The sequence below is a fragment of the Myotis yumanensis genome, unplaced genomic scaffold (assembly GCF_028538775.1).
Source record: "Myotis yumanensis isolate MYYU_CA2020_CCGP unplaced genomic scaffold, mMyoYum1.0.hap1 SCAF_13, whole genome shotgun sequence".
Lineage (NCBI taxonomy): Eukaryota > Metazoa > Chordata > Mammalia > Chiroptera > Vespertilionidae > Myotis > Myotis yumanensis.
The window spans coordinates 11665998-11687476 of NW_027223764.1; the positions used below are offsets into that span (position 1 = coordinate 11665998).

Below are 21479 nucleotides of genomic sequence, written 5' to 3' on the forward strand. Positions count from 1 at the left end.
GTTCAAGAGTCTAACCATGATTCCCTGGCTCTGAAATTTACATCCTGTACACTTTCTTAGAGGGCCCAAAATGAATTCATTTCTGGAATTGATAAAAATTAGTAAATTGCCTGGGAGTACACATATAGCTGCTCTGACTTGTGATTCCAACTTGTTTTTATAATTGAAAAGAATTTAGGGTGAGTAGGAAAGGCCAGGACACTCCCCTCAACAGAGGAACAAACAAAATCAAGGTGCTTCTTTCAAGGGGATAGACCTGCGCAAGGAACTCCTTCTGGCTCCATGAGAGTCAGAGGTGGAGGGTAGCATCTTTCTCTGGTGTCCACTGTGACTCCAAAGATATGCTTGGCTAAGTAATAAGAACCACATCAAGGATCATTGCCTTCCCCCAGAAATATCATTCCAAGGACTTTTCTAAGGGAATCAGTGAACTGAAACAAGATGCATATTATATGAAAAAAGACATTAATTAGATTATTACCTGGAATGGCCTAAAACTGGAAATAACCTGTCAAACCAAGTGGGAATGAGTTTAGTCATAGTGGTTTATCTATGCATTATAGACTATTATGCCTCCCCCCAAAGAAATGATGGTTATAAAGATTGCAGAGAAATATGAAATCATGTTTATGATGTAATTAAAGGTTGAAAACTGGTTTCTCTGTATTGAACACTTACTATGAGCTCAGCTCTATGTCATGTGATTTGCACGAATTACCTCTTTTGGTCCTCATGAAACCCTAAGGGTGGGGAGGGTGCTATTAATATCCTCAGTATACAAATGGAAAATTTGAGACAAAGTTGCTTGGAAATTTCCCCAAGTTTACAGTATTGTAGAGCCAGGATTCAAACAAAAATTAACTGATATTGAAGCCTTCTCTCCTTATCTAACACACACTAGAAGCCCTAGACCCCAGAGGATAAGAAGAAAAGGTTAACATATATATGAAAATAGAAACACAACAGATGAGACAAAGGAAACAAATGGCAAGATGGTAGATTTAAACCTAATCATATTGATAATAACATTAAATATAAACAGTATAAATAGTCCAATTATAAGTCAAAGATTATCAAATTGGATAAAAATAATTAAGATCTAACTATACACTGAGAAATTTATTTTAAAAGCAAAGAAATACATAAGTGAAAAGAAAATGGATGACAAAAAAGTCAAGTTTATTTCCATATATTAACAAATAATTGGAAATTGACATTCTTAAAACCCATAACAATAAGATAAAAAATATTTAGGAATAAATCTAACAAAATATTTGTAATATCTTATCACAGAAAACTACAAACTTTACTAAGATGAATTAAAGAAGACCTATATACATGGATTAGAAGATCAATATTATTTAGATGTCAGTTCTCAAAAAATTAACCTGTAGATTAAATGTTATAGTAATCAAAATCTCAGGAGATTTTGTGTAGAAATTTGCAAGCTAATTCCAAAATTTATATGGAAATGCAAAGGAGTTAGAGTAGCCAAAACAATTTTTAAAAGAATAACAAAGTTGAAGGATACACATTAACAGATTTCAACACTTACTGTAGAGCCACAAAAATAAAAAGTGTCTTAATGGCATAAGAATTAACATATAAATAAAACAAAGAAAGTCCAATTGATTTTCAGCAGAGTCCATGCTAATTCAATCAAGTAGAGTCTTTTCAATGAATAGTACTAGAACAGTTGGATATCAATAGACAGGCAGGCAGAAAGATTCCTAACCCTTATCTCACACCATATACTTAGACAACATAAGAGCTAAAACATAACATGTCTTGAAGAAAGGAAAACAAGATTTCATTACCTTGGGTTATTTAACTTACCCTAAAAAGAGTATATAAAAAACTCTTATAATTCAATTTTTTTAAAGGCAATAAAAATGGGAAAATGATTTGAACAGCAGTTCTCAAAAAAAATGTATACATATAGTCAATCAGCACATGAAAAGATGCTCACATCATTCACTCATAGCTAAGGGGGAAAGACTGACAACACCAAGTGCTGTCGATGAGGGTGTGGAGCAACTGGAATGCATTCACTGCTGGTGGGAATACACGATGCTGCAGCCACTTTAGAAAACAATTTGGCAATTTCTTATAAAGTTCAACATATACTTATCATATAACCCAGAAATCTTGCTATTTACCCAAGAGAATTGAAGAGCTATGTCTACACAAAAACCTGTATATCAATGCTGGTAGCAGTTTATTTACTGAACACTGAAAACAAATCTCCTTCATCTAGCAAGTGCATAAGTAAATTTTATTACATCACTGTAGTGGAATATTCCTCACCAATTTAAAAAAAAGAACTACTGATACAGGCACCAACATTGATGAATCTCAAAAGCATTATGTTCAATAACAGAAGCTAGACACAAAGCCTCAGTACTGTATGACTTCATGTATATTATAATTCAACAAAATGTAAAACTGTAGGGACAGAAAACATACCTGTGGTTCCTGGGGCTCAGAATGTGGAGAAGGGACTAACTGCAGGGAACTTTGGGGGCAATAAAAATGTCCTGTATTTTTATTGTTGTGATGGCTACCTGACTGTATACATTTATCAAACCTTGTCACATTGTAAATTAAGAGTACATTTTGTCTTATGTAAATTATGCCTCAATAAACCTGACGTTTTAAAAAAGTGATGGAGTTTGCCAGGCGTATTAAATATAAATATCACTTTACTTAACAGCAAATAAAATAAAGACAGGAAGTGGTTTTCCCCCCTCACTTGGAACTCTCTTGAACCTGGTGATTAATGAGCCTCTGAGTTAATACTCACCTTTGGGCAAAGCAGTTTGCTGCCTACAGAAACCTCTCTGCTCTGCCTTACTTAAAGAGGCTCAGAAGATCCATATTTCTTTAAATGGCACCTGCTAATGTACTGAGCAATGTGCTAACTGTAAATAAATCACAGGCATGTAGACTGAAATGCTCCTTTAAACAGAGACTAACATTTAAATGGGAGGAACTGAACCATGAAATAATGATACCAGCGAAGAACTAGACTGTTCCACAGAATTCCTGCCTCTCTCAACTCGCTCTGGTTAAAAAGACCCATCAGCAGTAGTTTCCTTTTGAGGGTGATGATGATAGCAGCAGCAGTAGCACAGTGAGAAGTATACCCTAAGCATTCAGTAAGCTTTCACTAGGAGTTTGATATATAGTCAAACTATATATCAAACACAAAGACAACCCTATGAGTAAGCCCTTTAATGATCCCACTTTACAGATGTCAGGTAACTTACTCAAGTTCACACAGCTCCTAAGTAGTAGAGCTGGTGTGATCATAAGTTTCATGTATGAATTTGACTGAGCCACACAGGGTGCCCTGATAATTGGTGAGACATTATTCTGGGTGTTTCTGGATGAGATTAACATATAAATCAGAGTGAAGCAGATAGCCCTCCCCTAACATGCATGAGCCTCATTCTATCAATTAAAGAGCTGAATAGTACAAAAAGGCTGAGTAAGAGAGAATTTGTAGATTCATCTACATTGTTGCTTGAGCTGGAACATTGGTTTTTTCTGGCCTTTGGACTCAGAATAAAACATTGGTTCTTCATGAGTCTTGAGCCTGTTGGCTCTTGGACTAGAATTTATACCATCAACTTTCCTGGGTCTCCAGGTTGCCAACTGCAGACCCTGAGACTTTTCAGCCCCCATAATATTGTGAGTCAACTCCTTCTAATATGAAGGCCAAGATGTCTCAAGATTGATAGAAGATGATAGATGATAGATGATGATAATGGATAGATAGATAGATAGATTATAGATATAGATGATAGATAGATAGATGATAGATAGATAGATAGATAGATAGATAGATAGATAGTCTATGGGTTCTGTTTCTCTGGAGAACCCTGACTAATACAACTGGACTTTGAATCCATGTATCTCTCTGACTCCAATGCAAGAACTCATAACAATGCTACCCATTCTTAAGACATATGTCAATGAAAGATCAACTTTTTTTCCTAAAAGTTAAATATCTTCAAGTTCTAAGATGCCCACAGTTTTGTCGTTGTTTTATGTCCTTTACTTTTCACAGCTTCCAAAACTCAGGCATAAAACATTTTGATCATACTTGGCTGTCCTAAGCCTATGTTAGGATCCACAGTTTCTCATCCATTGGTAATAACTTCAAGGTTCTCCGTGAGTCCCAAGTTCCTGATAAAATGAGGGCCTCCCGTTTAATTTGAACTTTTTGTCCAAAGGAAGCACATAATGGTGGGAGAAAAGATGAAATACTGCCCTTTGCAACAATATGGATGGACCTTGAGAACATCGTGCTAAGGGAAATAAATCAGACAGAAAAAGTTAAGAACCATATGTTTTCCCTCATATGTGGGTATAAAACTGAAAGCGACAAATGAACAAACAAGAAAAACAAACAAAAAACTCATTGCCCAAGAAGAGCAGGGAGGAGGGAGTAAAGGGTAAAGGGGGTCAAATATGTGGTAGCAGAAGATGATTTGACTTTGGGTGATGGGCACACAATGCAATATATAGATCACATATCATAGAAATGTACACTTGAAATCTATATCTTATTAACCAATGTCACCCCAATAAATTTAATTTAAAACTTTAACAACAACAAAAAAGAAAAGCATAGTTGATAACATTGGAGTAATCATAAAAAAAAAGAATGTGCATAATGGGAAACAAAATACTGAGATGAGGAGGCAAGTTGGCTATGGGGTAAGTGATTAAAGGTCTCAAACAACATAAAAATATGGAAGAAAAAGAAAAACAATGCCCATTCAGCCACCTCTAGGCTCAAAGACATATAATTGGACCCACCAATCTCTCTCCTCAACACCAAGATCTACATGGAGGCAGAGGGAGAAAAAAAAGGGATTAGAAAACACTCAGGAAATAAATCAGGAAGAAAGCCCAGCTTATCGCCTGGGTCTCTGGTACAATGAGAGAGAACAAGATGAAAAAACTTTCATCTCAGCCAGATCCTCCCAAAGAGTTTCCTCCAGCTGAGGAGCACCTTTCAGCCCCCAGTGGTGGAAATCTATGAGTCATGAATATATCTGGTCCTTCTAAGAGAACCTATTTCTGGACTCTTCACTCCTTAGGTTGTGTGCTTACTAGCAATTGGATAATGCTGTACCTTCTTTAAAATACCTTAAAAAAGCAACTGACTCTGCAGAGTGCTTCACAGTGCTCATGTTTGATCTCATTGTCTCTTTTCTATGACCCACGTGACAAGTTCTAGCCAATGAGTTATAAGTATAAAGGATGTGTCATTTCCAGGCCAGAACATTGTATGGCTATGCATGATGTTCCAAAGTTATCTTTCCCTCTGCTTCCCCCACACAGTCCCAGTCTCAGAAAGAGGAGACATGGGGCCAGGTTCCCAGAAGATATGCAATGGACATGAGATGTTAGTTGCTACAGGCACTAAGATTCGGGCAGTTGTTTATTATTGCAACAAAACAGAGTCTATCTTAAATGGTATAAGTAGTTAAAATTACCCTTTTTATGCTTCAAAGGTATATTCATGAATTACATGAACTAATGCATATTGACCTTTCTGAACCATTCATGAATTGCAGGCCTTGATCAAATCCCTGTTGGGTTTGGTATTTCCAGTTAGTGCCCTCGCATTTAGAGTTCACCCTGATACACCTCCTCCACCATTATCACTGCTGGCCACTCATAAATACACTCACACATGTACAGACGAGCACACACAATATCAGACACACACACACACACACACACACACACACACACACAACCGGTTCCATCTGATGGTGCCAGTTCAACAAGGACCTAGCAACCCAGTCCCTCCTTGCTGCATTGGTTGAAAAGTCACTTCACAGAGCTACAGAAGGGATTGAACATAACAGCAGTGTCCAGAGAGAGAGTGGCCTCTTCCATTTATAACCATGTGGCCGAAGAGGGGAGAATACAACAGATGGGGCTTGGACTGCTGAATCAGGTAAAGCAAGACAAATTACAGGAACAGTGAGATGAGCTCCAGAGTCGGAGAAGAAAATAAAACAGTGGAGCCCTGAACAAATTCCTAATCAGGAAAATCATCAGACATTCCCAAATTAGGCTGTTCATCAGAACCCCAGCTAAGGCTTGCTAACATGCAGATGCCTGGGCCCCACCCTCAATGTCCAGAATCCGAGTCTCTAGAGACAGGAACAGGGAATGTAACATGTTTACAAGCCTGCAGGAATTCTGATAATGAGCCAGATCGGTGATCCTCTGGATTAGGTGAACTACAGAGCCCTTTCTAATTTTGAAATCTCATGGTCTACAAGACAGGAATATAAGGAATCAGTGTCTCCAGATGTCAGGACAGAAGGGGGCCCATGCTCAGGAGAGCCTGTGCTCTCTAGGCAGACCAATGTGAGGCTTTGATAAACATGAATGGTATGATTTTTAAATAAAGAATAAGAAAAATGGTTCCTTGTGGCCAGGGTTAGACATGAGGGTAAACTTCTTGGCAATGATGTTTGGCAAACAGAAATGAAGCGAGTCTGCAGGTGATAAGGAGCCTGCATTCCTTCTATTAGCCATATTCTGTATGTCAAGCCAGGACCAGCTTCATGTGTATATGACCCATGTGGTCACAGAGGGACTCTCTCCCAGAGGAGCCCATACTTGGTTTCATGTTCTGTGGTTACTATCATGAAGTTCTTAATAATTTTATCTTTGTGAGTTTTGTAAGTGACATCTGATGAGACATTGAGCATGCATGTGAGCAAAGAGGATGTACCAGGCACCAATAACACATGCAGGCTCAGGCCTTCAGGGATGGCAAGCCAGGAGCAGTCCAAGATGTCACAGGGCCCTAAGGGGCATCTAGGGCCGGGACCTGAGCCGGTGATCCTCCGGCAGATGGGCAGCAGCAATGGCCACAGCAGTGGGAGGTCAGCTTGCCCAAGCCCATCCCTGTTACATATGCATAAACATGTAATCTTTGTCCTTGGTGCCAGGACAAGAACTACCGACTCATCATCAGGCAGTCCACTTTGTAATTTCTTTGTCAAGAAATTATTACGAAATAAAAATGTATGCATGAACACTGCAATCGAGCATATCCAGGAATTACTGGGATTCCTCACTGTAGAATCTCCAGCTTTAAAACCTTGGAAAGCAAATATCCACAGGATTAAAAATAGAACTTGAATTTCAAACCTGTGACTTTCAACAGAAAAGAACACCATTTTGGTAAGAAACTTTAAGTGAACTAATTATTAGCAGAAAAGACATTTGTTAAATTAGTTTTTCCTTGTATGAAGAAACACAATAGACTACATAGAGAAGCATTTTAACTTATATGCAAATCATAGAGACATTTTAGCTGCTTGCAAGCTATCTACAAGTTACAGGAAATGTCAGGGAAAACATTAAAATGCCATTATACAAATTTACATTTAAAATTAAATTCAAACCTACACAAAACTGATTTGTACAGAGGCTTAAATCATTTTAGAAAAATCATTAGGTGAGAATCATCAGCTTTAGACATACTGAAGTCTATATTTCAAAATATTTTTTTAGAAATTTACCCTAATGCTATTACAGCCAAAAAGATAGGCTGGCTATCATCAATACTAGTACACTTAACAACTCCAGTAATAGTTGCATTAGCAGAAAGACCCTTCTCAAAATTAAATACTGTCAAAAATTATTTGCACTCTTACTTGCAGAGAGCAACTGATGCCACTTTTAGTTATAGCGACTGAAAATGAAATTGCTGAAACTAGACCACCAACTTACACCACACAATAATAAACTCAAAATGGATAAAAGACTTAAATGTAAGTCATGAAACCATAAAAATCCTAGAAGAAACCATAGGCAGCAAAATCTCAAACATCTCTTATAGCAATATGTTTACAGATTCATCTCCTAAAACAAAGGAAACTAAGGAGAAAATAAACAAATGGAACTCCACCAAAATAAAAAGCTTCTGCACAGCAAAAGAAACCATCAACAAAATGAAGAGAGCCCACTGTATGGAAGAACATATTTGGCAAGGATACATCTGATAAAGGGTTAATATCCAAAATATATAAGGAACTCATACAACTTAACAAAAGGAAGACAAACAATCCAATTAAAAAATAGGCAAAGGACCTAAATAGACACTCCTCCAAAAAGGATGTTCAGATGACCAAGAGAAAACGAAACAATGTCAAAGTCACTAATCATCTGAGAGTTGCAAATCAAAACGACAATGAGGTACCATCTCACACCTGTCAGAATGGCTACCATCAACAAATCAACAAATGACTGGTGAGGATGTGGAGAAAAGGGAACCCTAGTACACTGCTGTTGGGAATGCAGACTGGTGCAACCATTATGGAAAGCAGTATGGAGTTTCCTCAAAAAATTAAATATAGATCTGCCATTTGACCCAGTGATCCCACTTCTAGGAATATATCCTATGAAACCCAAAGCACCAACCAGAAAGAATGTATGCACCCCTATGTTCATAGCAGCACAATTTACAATAGCTAAGATCTGGAAACAGCCCAAGTGCCCATCAGTAAATGAGTGGATAAAAAAGCTGTGGTACATGTATACCATGCTTAAAGGGTAACTATTCTGAGGCCTTGCTGGAATCTTCAGGATGCGTCTGAGATCCCCATCTTGCCAAAGGTTTTGAGTGATTTCCTCAAGTACAAGAGAGCACAAGTATATCCTGTAACCCAGAAAACAGGAGCTTTATAGCAGCTCTGTTCTCAGTGTCCACAGTCTTAGTTCTAGGGCATCCTTGACTTTGGGTTTCTCCTGTGGACTGAGGCCTGCATCTTCTGAAACAGAAGGAGCTATATTTCAAGCCTTCACCCACTGAATCATGAGTGTAACATCTTTAAATAAAAACAGAGCAGAGAGGGCAGAGAGCATCAAGCTCCTTTGAATTCAGGCCAGTGTTTCCAAATGCAATATACTCAACAGCCAATTTCCCTTGGCTTTGCAGATAAACAACATGATGACCTTTTATGTCAGAAAGGAGCTGTGAAATTTCCATTTCCTTGTAGAATTTTGGGTTGGAACCAAACTTTCCTGTGTTTCTTCTCAAGATAACAACCCACGAAATGGCCAAATACATGCAAAGCATGAGATTCCTGTGGCCAATGCAGATGTTCAAACAAATGGTCTTGCCACTCATCCAAACGAAATATCACGAACACTTCCTTCGAAACTTTTCCATGCAGGAGTGGAAATTCCCCCTTCCCCTGTAATGTTGCATCCTTGGGCTCCTGAGAAATGATGTCCAGTGATTGGGCAAAGTTATGGCGGGACATGCCTCCACTCTCCTTTCAGAAGGAACTAAGGTCATTTCCCCAAATGCCTTCTCGGAGTCGGAGAGGGGGATCAATCTTCCCCCACCCACCATGGAGAAAAATGAAGCCATTGTCCATTCTCTACAGAGTTTTTAATCCACTTTCTCTTCTCTCATTAATCCCGAAGTTCCCTAAGCATAAAATCATGTTTCCCAGGCCCTACCAGTCTGGGGACAAAACCCGAACGTCTTATGGTAAGAGTCATGTTCCCACCCTCCTTAAAAACAAAAAATCTGCTACCCTCGCCAACTCTAAATTCAGGGGGGTTCTGATTATTCTTTTTACAGGGTTTCTTTAAATAACAACTCTTCAGGGTGAACTTAAAATAGAATTTGAGCTACAAAATTTTGGTTTACATGCACTCTTCCAAGACTAGGTCAAGAACATGCAATGAGGTCCACTCGATGATTTTGCTTTTAATCTCTCACAAAATATTTACTTCAACAATAAACTATTGAGGAGAAAGTATTTTTAAAGCCTTGGTTGTGTTCTGTTTAATTTGCTTTTAAAATAACCTTGACATAAAAGCTCTATGTCAGAGTTGAAAGTATGAGGGCGCTCTCTTTTACCAAACTGGGGGGAGGTGGGAAAAGAAAGAGGAGAGAGGGAGAGAGGGAGAGACGGAGAGAGGGGAAGAGGGGGAGAGAGAGAAAGAGAGAGACAGACACCTGGAGGATATGAGAGGATATTGATAAAAGTAAATTATGATCCTTGACATTTATTTCACCTCCATCATCAACATTCATTGCAAGCTCACTGGACCAAAAAGCCTCTCTATTCCTGCCAGCACTAACACATTAGCAATGACTCGGGTACTGTTGGAGGTACAATGTCCATCTATGGAACTGCCAGAGGGAAATGGACACTGGATTGGTAGCAGGCACTTCTATGACCATGTGAGCTCCTCACAGCCAAGCCGGGGACAGTCCTTGGCCCCGGAGCAGCAATAGAGTATCTATTCATTGGGTGAATGAGTGAATGGCCGTTCTAAAGAATTCACCATCTAGTTGCAGGTCTCACAAACATGGACAAATCCTACCTGGAATTTGGATTCGAAGAGCAACAGATGAGTGGGTCAGATAAGAGCTGGGTCACCTCAAAGGAAGGAGCGATCTCAGAAGGTGTTTTAGAAGGAGGGTGAGGCCAAGAACTTCACCCATAGGCAATTCCAGGCAGCAGACATTCATTTCTTTCCTTATCAGACTGAGTGGAGGTGAAGATGGTACCTACAGGACCGCAGTGAGGGTAATGACATAGATGCCAAACGAATGGCTCTGCTGGTGGGAGTTACCCGCAGCATTGTGATCCCCGGTTCACTTTCAGTGTCCAAGTGTGGAACTGACTAAACATCCCCAGGTCTAGAAGCCTCAACAAAATCATATGAAACTGCTCCCTTTGTAAAGAGCTGGGAAACTACACAGTATAGGAAACTGGCTTCAGAAGTAGCATTCATTCCTGCAGACTCACCCATGGTAAAGAGAGGAGGCCAACAGAAAGGAGCCTTGCCTCGCATCCACAACTGAGCAAAGTGGGCTGCAAACGGAGCCAGGCTGCACCAGTGAGCCAGGCTGGTCACCACGGCCTGCAGAGATCCTGGAATGGCTGGAGGATGAACCTTCTGAACAGGCTTTTTTGAGGATTGGCTCCCTGTTCACACCACAGAGTAACTCTGTTCTTAAATAATAATACATAGATGCTCCTGCTTTTCTTTATTTCCCCTCTTTTGCTTTAGTATCTAATAAATCATTTTGAATCATTTAAAAGGTACATGATGGGGATGCAGACTGGTACAGCCATAGTGGAGAACAGTATGGAGTTTCCTCAATAATTGAAAATGGAACTGCCTTGTGACCCTGCAATTCTACTTCTGGGCATTTATCTGAAGAAATCCAAAACACTAATTTGAAAGAATATGCACCCCTAAGTTCATTGCAGTGATATTTATAATAAACAAGATCTGGAAATAACCAATGTGTTCATCAGCAGATGAGTGGATAAAAAAGCTGTGGTAGATTTACACAATGGAATACTACTGGGCTGTAAGAAAAGAAGAAGGAAATCTTACCTTTTGCAACAGCATGGGTGGACCTGGAGATTATTGAGATTATTATGCTAAGTGAAATAAACCAGTCAGAGAAAGACAAATACCATATGATCTCACTTATATGTGGAATCTAATGAACAAAACAAAATAAACTGACCAGCAAAATAGAAACAGAAGCATGGATACATGGAACAGACTGATAGTTGTCAAAGGGGAGATGGGTTAGGGTGCTGAATGACAGAGGTGAAGGGATTAAGAAAAAAAAATATATATGTACACATAGATATATATAAATATATATATAAAATATATATAAATAGATAGATAGATAGATAGATAGATAGATAGATAGATATAGATATAAGACACAGACAACAGTGTGGTGATGGCCGGGGGAAAAGGCAGTGGGGGCAGGTGGAGGTGGGTGGGGAGGGGCTGGATGGGGACAGAAGGGGACTTTGCTTTGGGCAGTGGCACACAATGCCCAAAGTGTGCAGATGTTCTGTTGAGTTGTACACTTGAACTTGTGTGGTTTTATGGACCAATGTCACCCCAATAAATTCAATGAAAAAAAAAAATAAATAAAAGGTATATGAGGTTGTCAAGCTACATACTAGTTGGCACCCAAGCAAACAATCTATCATCAAAATTATCTCAAGTATGAGCTATATTGCCCAACATCATCCCTGCACTCTTTTCTTAAATATATTTTTATTGATTTCAGAGAGTAAGGAAAAGGGAGAGAGAGAGAGAGAGAGAGAGAGAGAGAAACATCAATGATGAGAGAGAATCATTGATCAGCTGCCTCCTGCACATCCCACACTGGGGATCAAACCCACAATCCAGACATGCGAACTGTGACCTCCTAGTTCATAGGTTGACACTCAACCAATGAACCATGCCAGCCAGGTATCCCTGCACTCTTAAGTGTATTCATCATGCCAAAGCCAGACCTCAACATGGAGACATGTAAAATATTCATATGTTAAACACACACACACACACACACACACACGACTCATTTTATACCTCATTTAGTTTGCTCATTTGTTTACAATAACCAAGATGATAGTGGAAAGAAGATTTGGAACTGGCCCATCCTTACCTGCTCCTATCACAATACAGCCCACACAAACTCACATTCAAAAGGCAAAAAGTTACTTCCCTTATGAGAAAAAAGCGTTGGCTTATTTATTTATTTCCTCACTCAGGATGTTTATTGGAGAGAGAGAGAGAGAGAGAGAGAGAGAGAGAGAGAGAGATCAGTTGCTTCTTGTATGCACCCAGACTGGGAATCAAACCCACAACCTAGGTATGTACCCTGACCAGGAATCAAACCCACAACCTTTTGCTGCACAAGAAAACGCTCCAACCAACCAAGCCACCCAGCTAGAATGGCTTGTTCTTTTAACTAGAGATTTCAGAAACAGCTACTTTATACTCTCGTTTTTTCCTAGTCTTCTGGCGTCTAGTTTCTATTTTCTTTATGCCAAAAAACTGTCATCTTTGCATAACAGAGCACATATTTGAGGGGGGGAAATTTTAATCTCTTCCAGTGAAATTGTATCTGCCTGCCTAACTGCTGGCTGCCATTTATAAGGACTTAGTGTTGTGTTTTCTCCACCTTCATGATAATAGGTGCAAGTTCAGCCTCTGTGGGGACATAAAATCTTGGTATTTTAAAATGAGAAGAACCTGAGGGGTTCTCTGAGGCTCTATTAAAAAGGATTAGCCATGCAGTCCCTTAGACAAGCTCATCGTGTGCCTATAAAATGGAATTCAATTACGAAAATTAAATTCACATAGATACACTCACGTTTCCAGGAATAAGCCCACCGTATATAATGAGGCAGACCTACAACATTACTTGGTTTATCTTGTGAGAGCTATAATGCAAAGGGATAGCAAACAAAATGAAAATACTGTGGTCATCGAGTCACTAAGAAACCTATAGTGGTTGTTGCGACCAAGGCTGCCCCGCTCCCCGGGCTTTCTCACTGCTCTTCCTTCTCCCTGCAGCACCTTCTTCCCCAGGAGTCCAGTGGCTGACCTCCCTTCATCCAGGTCTCTATGCAAATGTTCTCAGAGAACGTTGCCCTGATCATTCCAGGGAAAGCAGGTCCCACCCACCCCATCCCAGCAGATTTCTTCATTCATTATCAGCTGCCCCCACTACAGAGCAAGTCCATGAAGACGGATGGTTTCCAGTTTTGTTCACTAGCGATATTCCTCGCATCTAGAGCGGCGCCCGGCACATCTAGGTCAATATTGAATGAACAAGGGAATGAAGGAACAGGCAAGCAAAGGAGCACTGGTCCGTGCCTCAGGTAAATGCTGGAGAACGTTCAGAATCTCCTGCGGCCACACGTCTGTGATGGTCTCACGTGTGATGCTCTTACCACGTGAAGAACTCTCTCCTTTGATCAGTGTGTGCTAGATGCAGTGGACGCTGAACAGGCTGTGCAGTCCCTCTGGCTCCTATTACTTTATTTATCACAATAAATGATTCACCACCTTCCCTATTTCCTTTAAATAAATAAATGAATGAATAAATAAATACTAAAACCCTGCTATGTGCCAGGCAATGCGTATGATCCAACAAGGGTTTTGGATTAAGACCTAGGATGAGAATGAGTGGCAAGAGGAAAATGGGAGCCAACTAGGGACCACATAGTCAAGACGAATCTGGTGAACCAGGCCAGGATGGAGGCACGGGCATTCGAGGAAGAGGGAACAAAAGACACAGAGGTGTCAGAACAGCAGAAATGATGACAGTGTCAGGGAAGAAACTGGCTAAAAGATCAAGAAGGGCAAGAACAGCCCAGCTCATGTGGCTCAGTGGTTGAGTGTTGACCTATGAACCAGGAGGTCATGGTTTGATTCCCAGTCAGGGCACATGCCCTGCTTACAAGCTCAATTCCCAGTAGGGCCATGCAGGAAACAGCCAATTAATGATTCTCTCTTATCATTGATGCTGCTATCTGTCTCCCTCTCCTTTCTTCTCTAAGGGCAAGAACAATAAAATGGCGTTTGAGTTTCTTGTACAGGGTGAAAGAGAAGTTTTTGCAAAGGTCTAGGCCCTGATTGCTGGTAGCCCAACCAGAAACTATTCTGTGATCATCCCTGCTGATATAGTGCATATAGTGGCCACCACAGTCCATCCTGGTAGTGGCTGCTGGCAGCCCTGTGGGAAGGCTGGACAGCTGCCCCCTGCCCCCAGGCTGTGTGTAAGGGATAGGGTGCTGCCTGTGCAGCCAGACCTGAACACTGTCAGCTAAAGATAAACTTCACCTGGCAGTCGCAAGGGACTCTCACAACCATGAATCTGAGGATAACCTTGGTAGAGATCATCTGCCTGGTTTAATGTTCTGGTCTGTGAGCAGAGAGGGGCAAGGATCTGATACAGAGTCACTTGGTCTTCCAGGTCCCCTGCGGCTTACCTCGGGGCCTGGACACCTCCAGCCCACAGTTTTATACCTGATTCACGAAGAAATCCACAGTCCTGCCATCGTTCCCATCATTTGCCCATTTCTCTGTTCCTTGCCCTCTCTGGCTCCCTAACACAAGAGCAGAGTTGGAGAGAGACTGCTCACACTGGACTCGTTCCACCCTGACCGGTACTTCCTGACCGCATCACCAAGCCTAAGGAGAAGCCTTCAGGGACACCGGCACCAAGGAGACCAATTCTAAGGACTGAGGTCACTGATGTGTTCCCTGGAGCCCTTCACGGATAAATGCACGTGAGGACCTTGAGAAAACATCAAGTTCCTTCTGTCAGCAAGAACCTTGAGGCTCTGCCCTTAACCCTGCTATCAATCCAAGTATCTTGGTGATGTCATCCCTAGATAAATTCACCCTGATGACACTTGTGTCTTGCCTCTGGACCATAAAGTCAGGATTTAAGAACGATGTGGTGCAGGAAGCTTGGATTTAATTAGGATCGTCTGGAATTTGTCCTTCGTTCACCAACTAAGTTCTGGCTTAATGCCAAGTTCCTTCAAGTAGGGGAACAGGCAGAACCATGTGACTGGCCTGTGGAACACTTGAGTTGACCCTCTGTGCTTCTCCGAGACCATCTGTCTTCAAACAGTTCCCTGGACCGTCTGGCCTCCAGTGGCATTTCATGACTCAGACTGTCCCAGGGACTGAGCTACTTCCTCAGTGACCAACAGGCCGGTGGCCCTTGTCATAGCGCCTGGTCGTGGGCACTCTGTGTCCTTCCAGACCACGTTGAGGTCACTGTTTCTACAACACCCTTCTGACCACCCCACCCCCAGCGCTGGCACCTACCAGGCACTCACGCCCACGTACACAATACTATCACTGTACGGCTCACGTGGCCATTTAATTCCTTCAGTGGCTTTCTCCCCTCCTGGACTTTGACCTTTACAAAGGTGGGGACAATAATTTATGCCGCATGTTATCCATAGTTCCCACGCAGTGCTCAGTATCTTTATTGCTCTTTCTGATAACACATGTACTACAAGGCAATAGGAAATTCAAACCTTATGGAAAGACAAAGGCAGTGAAACCTCCCCAGAATCTGTCACAGATAACCACGGTCATTGGTGCATATTCCATCAATAATTTGTATATAAGTACATCTGTAAATTATTAATGTTGTAATGTCAAATTTTATCATTTTCCAGAAAGATAGAATCGTTGCTTACATGCTTTGAGAGCTTGCTTACTGCTAAGCCACATAAGACAGAAGCGCACTTCCTTGATGCAGCGCACGGCTCGGCCTTGCTCATGTTAACAGCTGCCTGGCCCTCCTCTATGCAAACGCCACCAACATAAACTTTTTGTGTGTGTATCTCTGTGTCCACGAAGGAGTGTGTTCCTGTGATAAATTCTAGAAGTTGAAATGCTGGGTCCTTATAGACTTCCTTTCCCTCTGCAGAGAACTGGTGCAGTGCCTGTAACCATCGGTGCCCCGGAAATAGTCCTGGAAGGACCACACAATGGAGATCAATCAAATTTCTGGGGTTCTTAATCAAGTAGCTTTTGGAAACTGGCCGCCTGTATTGTACTGGGCCCCTCACTTAAGGCCAAGTACAATAAACTCCTCGCCACTGGGCTGAAGGCAAGGATCACGTCTTAGTTGTGTTTGTTCAAGTTACCAAATGTTTTCCGAGTTTGCCCTAGGCTAGCAGTAGGGAATAGAATTATCGGCAGTAACTTCTGGTAAAACACTGGTGACTCCTGATGAAATTCTAAGCATTCTTTCTGAGCTACTTTCCCTTTATGTCTCGTCTGCCAAGAAGTTCAGCGCTCCATGCTGATGAGAATTCTCTTTGGCCTCAGATTCCCACCCTATGCAGTTGTCCTTCTTAGTATTCCACTGAATGGCTTTGTTACATTTTGTTTACCCATATGTCTACAGTCCTACTATATATGCAATTCTCTTATTGCAAACTACCTCAAATTCATGTTGAGTGTCACAGCAATAACTAATTTATAAAGGATTTACACGTGTTATTTTATTGAATTTTTTTTCAAAGCTATAATGAAAGTACAACACGGATTATTTTCAGTAAACTGAGGATCAGGAAGACTAGGTGACTCACATAAGACAACACAGCCAGGGAAACAACAATTTGAGACTCTAACTGGGACTCAGGATTTTATAACTGAAAAAAAAAAAAAGAAAAAGAAAATGAACTATGCACTGAGTCATATGAATACCTGTCTCCTCCCTCCCCCTTTACAGATAAGTACACTCACCTTCTCTCACCAAGGCACCCACATTCTCGAGGTAAACAAATAAGAATTTCTTTAGGCGGGAGTGGGCAGGGGATAGGGGAAGCAGAATCTTGCTTCTCTATCAGGCATGTAATAAGATTAGCATTGACACCAGCCCACCACCTCCATACATGTCACTGACCTCAACCTTGATTTCTTATTTGCTCCACAATGCTGCGATTTCTCTACTGTCTCTTATGATTCCTGCCTAATTCTTTCAGAAATGTTAAATCTGAAGACAGGAGGAATGGAGAATAATGGAGGTTAGCAGAAGAGAGAGGCCCCTTTCTTGTCTATTTTGAAAGAGAGTGGAGGACTATGCTTTTTATGCTGTTGCAAAACGAGTAGAACTATGAGGTCCATTTCCCAATTTCTGTAGCAATTTCGGGTCATTTTGAAGTTCTATTAGAGTTCCCGCAGTTATAGCATTTTCCTCCCGGGAGAGCTTGGGAGGCATGGACCTGCCACCCTTCCCAGCAACACCTACTTATGAGCTGCCTCCTGGCCATTGCACAGGCTGGTTTCTTCGGTTTCTTTTTTAATTACTCTTTAATTTGTTATTGATTAATGTTTAGAGAGAGAGTATGAGAGAGAAAAAGAGAAAGAGATTTGTTGTTCCACTTACTTATGCATCCATTGGTTGATTCTTGACCTGGGATTAAACCCACATCCTTGGTGTATTGGGACAGTGCTCTAGCCAACTGAGCTGCCTGGCCAGGGCTTCACGGACTAGTTTCTATTGATTTCCCCACAACCTCTGAGTACCTGACCCAGGGCCTTTCCCTGCTCATCCTGGTGTCGTTCATCTCCTTCCCTGCAGCTTGCACACCTGCTCTCCAGTGGTTTTTGGAAGCCATGGATCATGCTTTAGCCAAGACCTTCAGGTGTGTCTCCCCATCCATTCCCTAGCCAATGACAAGCCCTGGTACCACATCCTTGTGACCATTGCCTGCTGCCCCAGCTCTATGACACTAGTATCTGAGGGTGATGGTTAATTATATATGTTAGCTTGACTGCGCCAAGGGATGCCCAGATGCCAGTAAAACTTTATTTCTGGGTATGTCTCTGAGGGTGTGTCCAAAAGAGATTAGCATTTGAATCAGTGGACTGAGTAAAGAATTTTGCCCTCCCCAGTGTGGTTGGGCACCAGAAAAGTCAGGGAAAGGGCAAATTCATATTCATATTCTCTCTCTCTCTCTCTCTCTCTCTCTCCTCTCTCTCTCTCTTCAGACTGAAACCAGACTTGCACCTGGGCCCCCCATTCTCAGGCCTTCAGAATTGGATTGAATTACACCACCTTTCCTGCACTCCACATTGCAGAGGGCATGTGGTGGGACTTCTTGGCCTTCATAACCACCTGAGCCAATTACTAAAATAAATATCCTCAGGTGTGTCTACATCTAGATCTACAGCAGAACCCCCTTATCTGCAGTTTGCTTTCTATAGTTTCAGGCATCCATTAGATAAGGGGGGACTATTGTGTCTCTATCTGGATCTATGTCCTATTGGTTCTGTCTCCTTGTAGGACCCTGACTAGCATACTGACTGACCACAGGAGGAGTGGGTAAAGAACAATGCTAAAATGCCTCCACTTCGAAGGGTTCCAGACGCCCGTTATTCAAAGTCCAAGCTGGTGGAACAAGTGTTTGGCACTTTGAGAATCCTGCATAGCAGTTGGAGTGGTCACGTTCTTTAAGCAAGGGATACTCGGAATCGAGAAAAATCTGTGCTAGCAAATGGTGAAATTCCAAGAGTGTCTCTCTCCAGGGCAGATCTGTGTTCTGAATGCCAGTCCTGCATGTTCCCTGCCTTCTTGGCAATTCCAGTTGGACAAGGCATAGGCAGCTTCAACTTCACACGTGCAAAACCGAACCAGCCACCTTCTTCATCCCCAACCCTCTTCAGGTTCCCCAGCTCAGAACACAACACTTCTCTGTGGTCAGAGAGGAACTGCTAGCGTCATCCTGGCACCCCCTTCCTCTGCGCCAACAATTTTACCTCCTGGATATTTCTCCAATATATTCAATACGTCCCAACTTCACTCCCATCACCCCTTTCAAACCACCATGATCTCTTGACAAGGCTATTCCTGCAGCCTCTTGGCTGGTCTTGCTGCTCTTCACCCTTCAATCAGTTTTAACATCAGCGTGAGCTTTTAAGAACACAACCCATTGCAAAAGCAATCCAATGGCTTTCTCATGCTCTTAGAATCACACACACAGATTTGGCTGAGGCCTGCATAGGTCTGACCCCTTCAAGTCTCTCCCATCTCCTCTCTCACCATTCTACATATTGTCCAAAGGGACAATATGCCTAAATGCACCATGACCTTCCCTGCCCACAGCTTTTGCACATGCTGCTTGTTGATACCTGCCTGGATACACATAAAATTTGTTCAAATAAAACCATCTGAAGAAAAGGCATCATTTATAAATAAGAACTATGTACAGAAAACTCTACTCACTGCGGCAAACCCCCTTTTTCCGGGATGTCCAATAACTGGAATGAGCAAAGAACAAGTCATCCCTAGTGTTTATTTCACTTTTTGTGTGACAATCTTTTTAATATTTTTTTCCTCTTTCCAAAAACTGCACAGGTCCCTCGGGGATATTAAAGATTTTCAAAATCTCTGGCAGAACCAGGGTAGTTCTCAACTCCATATTTCTGGTGCAACATCCAATCTGTCTGCTGGAAATGAGAAATGCCCAAATGCAGCTACCAAACTGGAAAGTCTGCGCAGCAGGGTTCAGCACAGGCACCCCTCACAGGAGTCCACCGTCTCCGAGGTTCAGGGTAATGAGACCACATGACAAACACATCATTTCACAAACAGCACCCCCACCATAGCCAACACCTGGCAGACCAAACACTTATCCCTACTACAAAGCTGCTACTCAAACTAGTTTTTCAACCACCTGTACGTATCTACAGTGGTGGCTCCTTTTACCTGCTAAGGATCAAAGAATGAGGGTTTTTGGAAGCATCTAAAAGACAGCTGGTGTATAACTGGAAGACCGAGCTGAGCAGCCCCATTTTTTTGATTTGTAAAAAATCTGCTGCATATTATCAAGGGCGTAGCAGGTCTCATATCTCATATGGCATTTCTACAGGCCTCTCCCAAAGAGGACCCTGTCCACAGGCACTTTCCAAAAACCACGTTTTCCACCCCAGTGTGGGCTGCAGATCCCTGCACTGGAATGACAGGGCTGGGAGCTTGCTGAATGCGGATTTCTGAGCCCCATCCTTAATCTAGAAGGACATTCAACTGAATCCACTGGAGGAGAATAAAGAGGGAGCCTGACAAAGCCTCTGACAAGAACTAAAGGAGAGGAGGAGCCGGTGCAGGAGGAGCAGGAGGCAGCATGCTGGAGCAGGGCTAGAACGCAGGAGACAGACATGGGGACAGCCTCCAGGACTAGACAGGAGGCCTGTGCAGGGGCCCCGAGTGGAGGAGACCAGACCAGATGGGGGAGGGAGCCTTGGAATGGGGAGCTGCTGCAGACTCTGACGTGGGTGCATGCCCTGGTGATTTGTGGTTTGTAGAGACTGCTCTGATGCTGCAAGAAGACATTGAGAGGGGCAAGAGAGGGAATCGGAAGACATTTGCATTTGGACCAGCTTGGTAAAAGTGAAAACAGAGAGATGTGCAAGTACGAAGTACAAGGTAGAAAAAATACAAGCTCACGGCTGAAGGCCAGAGTCAGCCAGGGGAGAAGGGATCTGGGATGAAAGCCAGCTTCCAGCATCTGCAGGGTGGAGGGCAGTGCCACCTGCTTGGACGGGCCAGGCTGGGGAATAATCGGGGACTCAGGAGATCACCCTTGGACATGTTCAGTGGGGTGTGACTTACCTGTGAAATAAAGATAATTCCACCAGCCTGATGTTTTGTGATGAGTGGAGATAAATATGCAAAGTACTTCAAGAAATATAGTAGGAGCTCAATAATAATAATAATATTACTAGAGGCCCGGTGCATGAAATTCATGCATGGCGGGCAGGGGGGTGTCCCTCAGCCTGGCCTGCACCCTTCACAATCCAGGACCCCTCAAGGGATGTCTGACTGCTGGTTTAGGCCCGATCTCACAAGAATTCCTGTGGGATCGGGCCTAAACTGGCAGTCAAACATCCCTATCACAATCCGGGACCGCTGGCTCCTAACCACTCGCCTGCCTGCCAGCCTGCCTGATCGCCCCTAACCGCCTCTGCCTCTGCCCCTGCCCACCATGGCGGCCACCTCTGCCTCGGCCCCTGCCACCAGGGCTTCGTCCGAAAGGTTGTCTGAAAGGACGTCTGGAAGGTCGTTGGGCTGTCTGGTCTAATTAGCATATTATGCTTTTATT

At 42.3% G+C, this 21479-nt stretch overlaps 1 long non-coding RNA gene across 1 annotated transcript in view; it reads right to left on the reverse strand.

The window, feature by feature from the left end:
- Positions 1-19677, reverse strand: part of LOC139021439 (uncharacterized) — a 177705-nt gene extending 158028 nt beyond the window's left edge. Inside the window, exon 1 of the long non-coding RNA XR_011473510.1 lies at positions 19604-19677. This is a non-coding gene — a long non-coding RNA (uncharacterized lncRNA). The remainder of the gene's footprint in view (positions 1-19603) is intronic.
- Between the last annotated feature and the right edge of the window lie 1802 nt (positions 19678-21479).